General features: G+C 46.0%; 1 non-coding gene across 1 annotated transcript; it reads left to right on the top strand.

Annotated features, from left to right (window-relative positions):
* The first annotated feature begins 2,863 nt into the window (after positions 1-2,863).
* Positions 2,864-2,936, top strand: TRNAD-AUC (transfer RNA aspartic acid (anticodon AUC)). Its single transcript has one exon. It is a non-coding gene; the product is annotated as a tRNA-Asp (tRNA).
* Positions 2,937-9,502: the final 6,566 nt, after the last annotated feature.

The following is a 9,502-nucleotide window of genomic DNA, read 5'->3' as shown; positions in this document are numbered from 1 at the left end:
TTTTTCTCTTTCTTTCTTCCTCCCTCCCTTCTTTTCTCCACCCCCCACCCCTGCCTTAGTCCACGTGTGATTGGCATCACCTCACTATCATTTCTTCTAGGGTCTGCAACAATGAACATCTGGTGTATTACTGGGTTTTATGTTGATAATACAGTTCTGTGTGCGTGTGTGTGTGTGTGTGTGTGTGTGTGTGTGTGGTCTGTCATCCCTGTACTTTGAATTCAAGCTCCAGGACTTATATACTGAATGAATTCCTTTTCACTAAATTCAAACAAAGTGTTGTTTTGTCCACTGGGTTGAGGTTCCATCACCTGGTCCCAATCCCACGGTCCTGCTGAGGGCTTTGGTCCAGCCGTGTGTGCATGCTCAGTCGCTCAGTTGTGTCTGACTCTTTGCAGTCCCTTGGACTGTAGCCCACCAGGCTCCTCTGTCCATGGGATTTCCCAAGCAAGAATACTGGAGTGGGTTGCCATTTCCTCCTTCAGTTTATCTTCCTGACTGAGGATCCAATCTGCATCTCCTGCATTGGCAGACGGATTCTTTACAGCTGAGCCACTGGGGAAGCCCATGTTGATTTTCTCTGCCTGCCTGGAAAAGGAGGATGCAGGAGTGGGGAGGTTCTGTATGCTGTCTGGAAGCAAGGGGGAGAAGTAACGCTGTTATGGAGGAACTGAATAATCTTGATCACAAAGTCTAAGGAATGAAGCAACTTGAAAGCGGTGATTGGGAACTTCCCTGGTAGTCCAGTGGTTAAGGGTCTGCCTTCCAAAGCAGGGGACACAGTTTTGATCCCTGGTCAGGGGACTAAGATCCCACATGCTGCAAGACAACTAAGCCTGCATTCCACAATGAAAGATCCTGAATGCAGGATCTAAAACCCAAGGCAACCAAATAAATAATAAAATAGTTTTTTAAAGAAAAAAAAAAAGCAGGGATTGGCAAAGACTCAGAGTCATTCGGATTAGCCGGGACACATCTGGTTGCTATAATGATTTGGACAGTATTCATGTTTTGTCTGTGTTCAGACATCATGATGGAGCGGGCTTGTTTTGTCTTTTTCCACCATGGTCACAGAGTGGCCTTGTCTGATGTAGGCATCCTGTGAAATTATCTGTGTCCAGCAGAACGCCAGCGCCCAACTGCGAGTGAGCTCCAGGCCAGCTCCTAGCAACCACAAGGCCAGCCGTGAATGCCAGGCCAGCTCCTGTCGCTGTCCCAAAGGTCAAGCTGAGCCCTAACCAGACGGTGGTGGACAGTGGGAGGGCTGGGCCCTGCCCCCCAGGCCCACTGCTGTCTCTTTGGTGCCTACAACAGGGCTTGGCGCACAGTAGGCATCAGAGAAATGTAGTGTGCTGCCACAAGGACCATGGGACAGTACAGCCTCAGGAGAAGGGATCCGGCCACTCCGCAGCCTGAGGTCTCCTTTCCTTTGTAGGCCTTGGGCTTGGCTTCACTTTTTTTCTGCAGTGTGTGTGTATATGTGTGTGTGTTTAAATATTTATATATTTGGCTGCTATGGGCCTTAGTTGTAGGATCTTTGATATCAACTTCACTGAGGCATGTGGGATATTTTTTTTTTAGTTGCAGCATGTCAGGGGCTTCCCAGGTGGTGCTAGTGGTAAAGAACCCTCCTGCCAATGCAGAAGAAATAAGAGATGAGGGTTCGATCCCTGGGTCAGGAAGATCCCCTGGAGGAGGGCATGGCAACCCGCTCCAGTATTCTTGCCTGGAGAATCCCATGGACAGAGGAGCCTGACGGGCTACAGTTCATGCAGTCTCAAAGAATTGTTCAAGACCGAGTGACTGAGTATGCACACACAGGTTAAGAAGCAACATAGGTACTTCTCTGTTGGTCCAGTGGCTAAAACTCCATGCTGTCAATGAAGGGGGCCCAGGTTCAATTCCTGGTCAGAGAACTAGATCCCACCTGCTGCAACTAAAAATCCCGAATCCCGCAGTGAAGACTGAAGATCCCGTGTGTTGCAGCTAACACTTGGTGCAGCCATATTAAAGAAGGAAAAAGAAAAAGTAACATATATAATCACGTTAAATAGTGTTACAAGCTAAAAAGAAAAATAAGGTAGCAAGAAATGTGGGCAGGAAGTGCCCAGGGGTATGTGTGTGTGGTCCCAAAGGAGAATGACATTTGAGTGTATCTGAAAAAGAAGTGTGGGAGGGAGCCAGACCAGTATTTGGAAGGAGAGCCTTCCAGGCAGAGCCAACAGCATGTGCAAAAGTCCTGAGGCAGGTGGGGGCTGCAACTTCAAGGAACAGAAGAAAGGCAACATGGTTGGATATGAGTGAACCAGGCTGGATGAGTAATATGTGTCTAAATCAAGAGGAAATGTATTTTTTTTCTTAAAAAAAAGGAAACCAGTCAGCATCATTAGTGATGCAGAACAAAACCACAGTGAGATAACACTTCAGAGTCAGCAGGAGATGTGCTCTTGGGTGTCTCCTTACTGGTAAACCAGCTTATCTTTCCTTGACCCTTATTTATTATTTTAGCCTTGGGAAAAATAGGACAGCAGATGCAATCTTGCAAAGGAGGAATGTATGTAGAGGAATTTCCTGAGTTGACTAAGAAGAGGACAAAGAAAGCCGATGAACTATGAGAAGAGAAGGGAGGTGAGAGGATTAGGTGGTATAATGTGTGTACATTAGTCTGCACGGATCCCAAGCTGGCATGACAATATTTTTGCACGTTGGGTTAAACAAAATGTATTATTAAAATGAATAGTCCAAGTGTTGGCAAGAATGTGGAGAAACTGGAACCCTCGTGCATTGTGGATGGGAATGTAAAATGGTGCAGCCATTGTGGAAGATGGTCTAGTGGTTCCTCATCAAGTCAAACATGGGGACTTCCCTGGTAGTCCAGTGGCTAAGACTCTGCATTATCAATGCAGGGGGCCCAAGTTCGATCCTTTGTCAGGGAACTAGATCACATGCTGCAATTAACAGTTTGCGTGCCACAACTAAGACCCGGCACAGCCAAATAAACAAATAAATATTTTTTTAAAAAGTCAAACATAGTAGAATGGCCCAGCAATTCTGCTCATAGGTAGGAACTGAAAGCAGTGACTAGAACAGGTCCACGTACACCATGTTCGCAGCAGCACTGTTCCCAAGAGTCAAAAGGTGGAAACGAGACTTCCCTGGAGGTCCAGTGGTTAGGAAATCGCCTGCCAATGCAAAGGACACGAGTTTGATCCCTGGTCCAGGAAGATTCCGAAGGGCAACACCCTCAGGGGCAACGAAGCCTGTGAGCATCAGCCACTAAGCAGCGTACTACAGTTACTAAAGCCTGCTCGCCCTAGAACCGGTGCTCTGAAACAGGAGAGACCACTACAGTGAGAAGACCTCGCGCTGCAACTAGAGAGTAGCCCCTGCTTGTTGCAGCTAGAGAAAGGCCTCGAAAAAGGCCTCCAGCAGCAACAAAGACCCAGTGTAGCAAAAAACAAACAAAACAAAAGAGATAGAAACAATCCAAGTGTCCATCAACCAATGAGCAGATAAAAATATGATGTAGCCAGAGCATGGAATATTATTCAGTCACAAAGGGAATTAAGTGCTATTGAGACATGCACAATGTGGAGAACTTCAAAAACAGGGTGAGTGAAAGAAGCCAGACACAAATGTTCACATATTACATGATTCTGTTTATAAGAAATGTCCACAATAGGTAAATCAGTAGACACAGACAGCAGATGGTGGTTGCTAGAGACTAGGCGGAGGAGGGTTAGTATGACTGCACGAAAGAGTGACAGTTTCTTTTGAGGGTGATGAAAACATTTGAAAACTATCAAGGTGGGATGTCTGTATGACACCTGAGTGTACTAAATGCCACAGAATTGTACATCTTAAAATGGTGAACTTTTTGCTATGTGAGTGAGGGTGAAAGTCACTCAGTCGTATCTGACTCTTTGCGACCCCACAGACTGTACAGTCCATGGAATTCTCCAGGCCAGAATACTGGAGAGGGTATCTGTTCCCTTCTCCAGGCGATCTTCCCAACCCAGGGATCAAACCCAGGTCTCCCACATTGCAGGTGGATTCTTCACCAGCTGAGCCACAAGGGAAGCCCAAGAATACTGGAGTGGGTAGTTTATCCCTTCTCCAGCAGACCTTCCTAACCCAGAAATTGAACCTGGGTCTCCTGAATTGCAGGCAGATTCTTTACCAACTGAGCTCTCAATTACGTGAATTTCACCTCAGTTAAAAAAGAAACAAAGGGGGCTTCAGTGGTGGTCCAGCAGTTAAGAATCTGCCTTGCAAAGCAAGGGATGCAGGTTTGATCCCAGGTTCAGGAAGATCCATATGACAAAGAAGCATCTAAGCCCGTGTGACACAGCTGCTGAGTCTGTGCCCCAGAGCCCCGCTCGGCAACCTGAGAATCCACAGCGGCAAGAAGCCCTCCCAAGCAATAGAGTCGTCCCTGCTATCCACAGCTCGAGAAAGCCCGTGCAAAGCAACAAAGACCTAGCGCAGCCAAAAAATAAAACAAATAAAGGAAACAGGCTATGTTACCTCTTTGAAAGAATGTCTTTGATTTTTTTTCTCTTTTTTTCTTTTTTAAATTATGAAAGTATGATAATACATTTACCGGAGTTTTGGAAAATATAGAACAAGGTTATTAATACATATAGTTTCAGTATATCTTACAATTATTTTTTAAAGTACATCTTTTAAAGTACAGTATATCTTTTAAAGTACAGTATATCTTACAATTATTTTTTAAAGTAGATAAATAGTTTCAGTATATCTTACAATTACTTTTTTTAAAGTACATCTTCTAAAGTACAGTATATCTTTTAAAGTATAGTATATCTTACAATTATTTTTTAAAGTAGGTAAATTAAGATTTTTAGTTGGAGTTCCAATATCAAAGTAGAAGGATATAGTGGGCTTCCCTTGTGGCTCAGCTGGTAAAGAATCTGCCTGCAATGTAGGAGACTTGGGTTCGATCCCTGCATTGGGAAGATCCCCTGGAGAGGAAACGGCTATCCACTCCAGTATTCTGGCCTGGAGAATTCCATGGACTGTTTAGTCCATGGGGTTGCAGAGAGAAGGATATAGTAGACCTGAAAAGGACTATGAACCAATTCAACATAATTAAGATTTATGCAATCTTCACACAACAGTAGGATACAAATTCTATTCAAGTTCCCATAGACTATAAACTAGGAGACTATGGAACATATCCGGGGACATAAAACATGGTGGAAAAAAATCTAAAGGTACTGAAATTATGCAGAATCTGTTTATTCTCTTATCACTGTGGAATTATGTGAGAAAATCAATATCAAAAGATATTTGAAAATAAATCACATATTTTTAACTGCAGTGTGACATTGACCAAGAGAGATCTTTGACTTAGCCATTGAAAGCCTCAGTAAAATTAGAAGACTGAAAAAACACAGGGTGATTGCAGAAAAGAAAGCATTTAAGTGAGAAATTAATATCAAAGTGAGAAATTAATATCAAAGATACTTTAGAAACTCCATGTATTTGGAAATTAAATGTCCACTTCTAAATGATGGGTGAATCTAAGAAGCCATAACATGAAAAATTAGAAAATATTTGTGAAAGAATAAAAATGAAAAGAGAATTTACCACGATTTGTTGCATGCAGCTGAACCTGCTCAATGCAACTAAATACAATGTGGAATCTTGAATAAGGTATGAAAATAAGTGCACACTAACACAAAATTTTGTGAAATTTGAACAAAATCTGTGTATTAGTTAATAATAGTGTATCACATGTTAATTCCCTGTGCTTTGATTTTTTACAGCATAGTATTTATATTCTCAGAATTGGATTAAAAGTTTCAAGCCTCTTTCAAAAAAATTTTTAAAATCACTAAGATAATAAACTTTCTAGACTTTTAGTAGTAATAGTAGATGCCAAAATACATGGAACTATATCAAAGTTTTGAGTGAATATAAAATAGAAATCTAGCATTCTATTCATACTAAGTCAAACAAAACTCAATGTCTTTGATTTTTTTGACTTGCTAGTCCATGCAGATGGCACAAAATTCAAAGACTACAAAACAGTACAAAGGTGAACATTTAATCTCTTCCCAGTGATGACTAATGGCTAGCCATCTTGCTCCACAAGGACTGAGTCATTGGCCACTGCGGTCACTGACCTTTAACCCCCCCCGAAAAGAGTTGCAGGTGGAGGATCAGAAACGAGCTGCTCTCTGCTCTGGGAAAACTGACAGGACAGGCCTTCAGATAGTGAAGATGTTGTCAGGAAAAAATTTTTATGAGTCTGGATTCTTGTCCATCTCCCCACACTTGGAAAAGCACTAAAATCATTAACTGCAGTATATGCTGTTTGTGACCAGAAACAACTTTCCACTGGGATGCGTGATTATGTTAGGTAGTTAGAATAGGGAAAAGGAGTCCAAAATGGCGGTGGCTAAAAGACAAGGAAGGGAAAAGCCCCCGAAAATAGAACAGAGGAAGGTCAAAGGAAAGTCCGAGGACCAGAGTGAGGACTTCAGGTAGAACAGCTCTCCTGCCTAAGCCCAATTTGCATAGGACAGGCCCGGGGGTGGGGGGGGAGACAAAAACATAAAAAGAGGAGCCAAAGGGCTCTCTCTCTCTCTCTCTCCCCCACGGGTGCGTGCGTGCACTCTCTCCCCTCCCTACCCCCACGTGATGGGGCGCTCTTCGACGTGCCCTCACACCTGAAAGATGGATTTTCCTGCTATCTTTTAAATAAAGTGGAGCTGTAACACTGATTTGTCTAAGAGCTGTAACACGGTCTGTCCAAGACCCAAGAGCTGTGACCCGCCCAGGGGGCTTTAATGTCCATCACTCCAAGTCTTTGTTGTGACGAGAAAAAGAACCGAGGAGCATACACTCTCCTGACATCTATGATGCTGTGACTCGGATTTAACCTGGCTGAAGCAACCTCTGCGCGCAAGAGGCCAAGCGCAGCAGGAGCCCAACTCAGCGAAGCTCCTGCGGTAGAAGCAGAACGCGAAGAAAACCCAGCGCAGGGGAAAGTCCATCGTGCTGCAAACCGGGGCAGCGAAAAACGAACTCAGCAGAAGGCTCACACGGCTCAGCCTCAGATTCCAGAAGGCTTCCGGTTAAGGTAGGAGGTCCTCGCTCCTATGGCTGGAGGGACATATGCCTAAAGAAATCTTAATTCCTTTACAATCTCACGTTTCTTGTTTCCTTGAACCCCCCGCGAACAGGTGGGCGGCAGTGGGCGCAATTAAGGGACTCTGGAGAGGCTACTCTTCGGTATGTCCCCAAGGCACTATCTGCTGGGCCCCAGTAGCGGTTACCCAAGCCGGTGGGGGTTCTTCTGCTTCTTCTCTTCTCTGTGCCAAGAATCAGGCCAATGGCAACTGTGAGCACAGGTCAGGAATTTAGCAGATTTTTCCGGCAGGCTATGAAGGGGATTCCTTGGCACGTTTTTCCCACTGCTTTTTCCTCCTGTCCTTCAGCTCTATCCCAGAGTCCTGGGATAGAACCAAAAAGCCAAAGAGCAAGAGGTGGATTTGTTAGGATTCAGAGAGAAGCACTTGCTTCAGGGTGTGGGCCATTGCAGAGGGAAAGGGCTCCAGCCACGGAATGCGGCCTGGTTAGGTTTTGTGAGCACGGGGTGGGGGTAATTCCTATACTAATGAGTGGGAGGATCATCCCAGCCATTGGGGAACCACCCACTCCTCCCTCTTTTGGTAGTGCCTTAGAGCTGTCCTGCCACCTCTGGGTGTGTCTTTTGGCTTACAGATTGGGGATTAAGGTTTACTTGCATTTGACTTGTCCTGTTGGACCCAATTGATTTTAATTGGTTTACCTTATGCCCTTGTGCTATGTCATTCTTTCAAAGGTTGTGCTCTGCCTCCTTCCCTCCTGTTTCATGCTCCTTTCCTCAGCCCCATCCCGGCCCACAATGTTGCCTCTACAATCTTCTAGAGGGACAACCAGAAAATAGCTGGCCTTGGGAGGAAAGTACTGTATAATATCCAACCCCTTAATCCTACCTAGCGCTGGTCACACTGGAGATCTTGGGGAAGCCCAGACTCCAGTCCGGGGCTCCCAGGAGGTCATCACATCATGCCTTGACCTGCCTAGGGATCTGGTCCTCAAAAGGTTGTCACGCCTCAAACTGCTCAGGGATCTGCAAGTCCCAGGAGTCCCAGGAGGTCGTCACGCCTCGACCTGCCCAGGGATTCGATCTCTAGGAGGCTGTCACGCCTCAGTCTGCCTGGGGATCTGCACCCTGACCCAAGGACCCCTGGCTTTCAGGTTGCGACAGTACTGAGTAGGATGAGCTTACATTATGGTATCTATTCTCATCCGTGGTGGGCAAACCAGCAATGAGTTAAGATTACAACCCCTTAATTCTACCCAGCACTGATCACGCTGGAGACCTTGGGGATGCCCAAACTCCAGTCCGGGGGTCCCAGGAGGTCATCACACCTTGACCTGCCTAGGGATCTGGTCCTCAAAAGGTCACGCCTCAACCTGCTCAGGGATCCGCTAGTCCTAAGGGTCCCAGGAGGTCGTCACACCTCTACCTGCCTAGGGGCCCAATTCTCAGGAGGCCGTCACACCTCAGCCTGCCTGGGGATCTGCACCCTGATCTGGGGACGCCTGGCTCTCAGGTTGCAACAGTTCTGGGTAAGATAAGCTTCAGAAAGACTCACCCCTAAGGAAGTCCACCCATGGAAACAGAAGGAAGCCTATTACTTGTGGGACTGTGCCCAGTCTCAGCAATAACTCAGGAGCCCAATGAGAACCCAATTGCCTTTCTGGAAAGGCTAAAAAAGGCCCTCCAAAAGTTTACCAATCTGGACTTAGACTCTTACGAGGGACAGGTGATTTTAAAGGACAAATTCCTGTCCCAGTGTGCATCAGATATCAGAATGAAGTTACAACAGCTACAGCAGCAGGACCCTGCCTCCTCTTTAGATGAGATGGTCCAGACAGCCACCAATACCTTTTATAACAGAGAATAGGAGAAGGAGGCCAAGGCCCAGGAGAGGGAGAGAAGGAAAGAGAGAAGTCATGCCCAGATGCTGGCCGCCCTCCAGAGAAGCCCTATGGCACACCCCGAGTCCTTGAAGGACAAGCCACGGGGCAAATGCCTAATCTGTAGACAGGCGGGGCATTGGGCCAAAGAGTGTCCAAACCATGACAAGTCTCCTAAAACGGCTTGCTACAAATGCCATCAACTGGGACATTGGGTGGCACTCTGCCCTGAGGACCCAAGAGCCTCAAGGTCAAGTGCCAAGCCTTCCCTCACGATGGTTCAAGAGGACTGAAGTGGTCTGCTCCAGCCAGCCTGCCTGTCACAGATAACCATCACGGGGCTGGAGCCAAGGGTGTAACTGGATGTGGCAGGTAGGTCCGAGAATTTCTTGGTTGACACAGGGGCTACCTACTCTGTCTTGATCTCCTACTCCGGAGCCTTCTCCTCCCAAACCTTTACCATTTTGGGTGCTACAGGAAAAGCAACTACTAAACGATTCAC

Source organism: Muntiacus reevesi, chromosome 1 (assembly GCF_963930625.1).
Source record: "Muntiacus reevesi chromosome 1, mMunRee1.1, whole genome shotgun sequence".
NCBI lineage: Eukaryota > Metazoa > Chordata > Mammalia > Artiodactyla > Cervidae > Muntiacus > Muntiacus reevesi.
The sequence above is the reverse complement of the archived record's forward strand: the minus strand, read 5'-3'. Positions and strand labels throughout refer to the sequence as shown.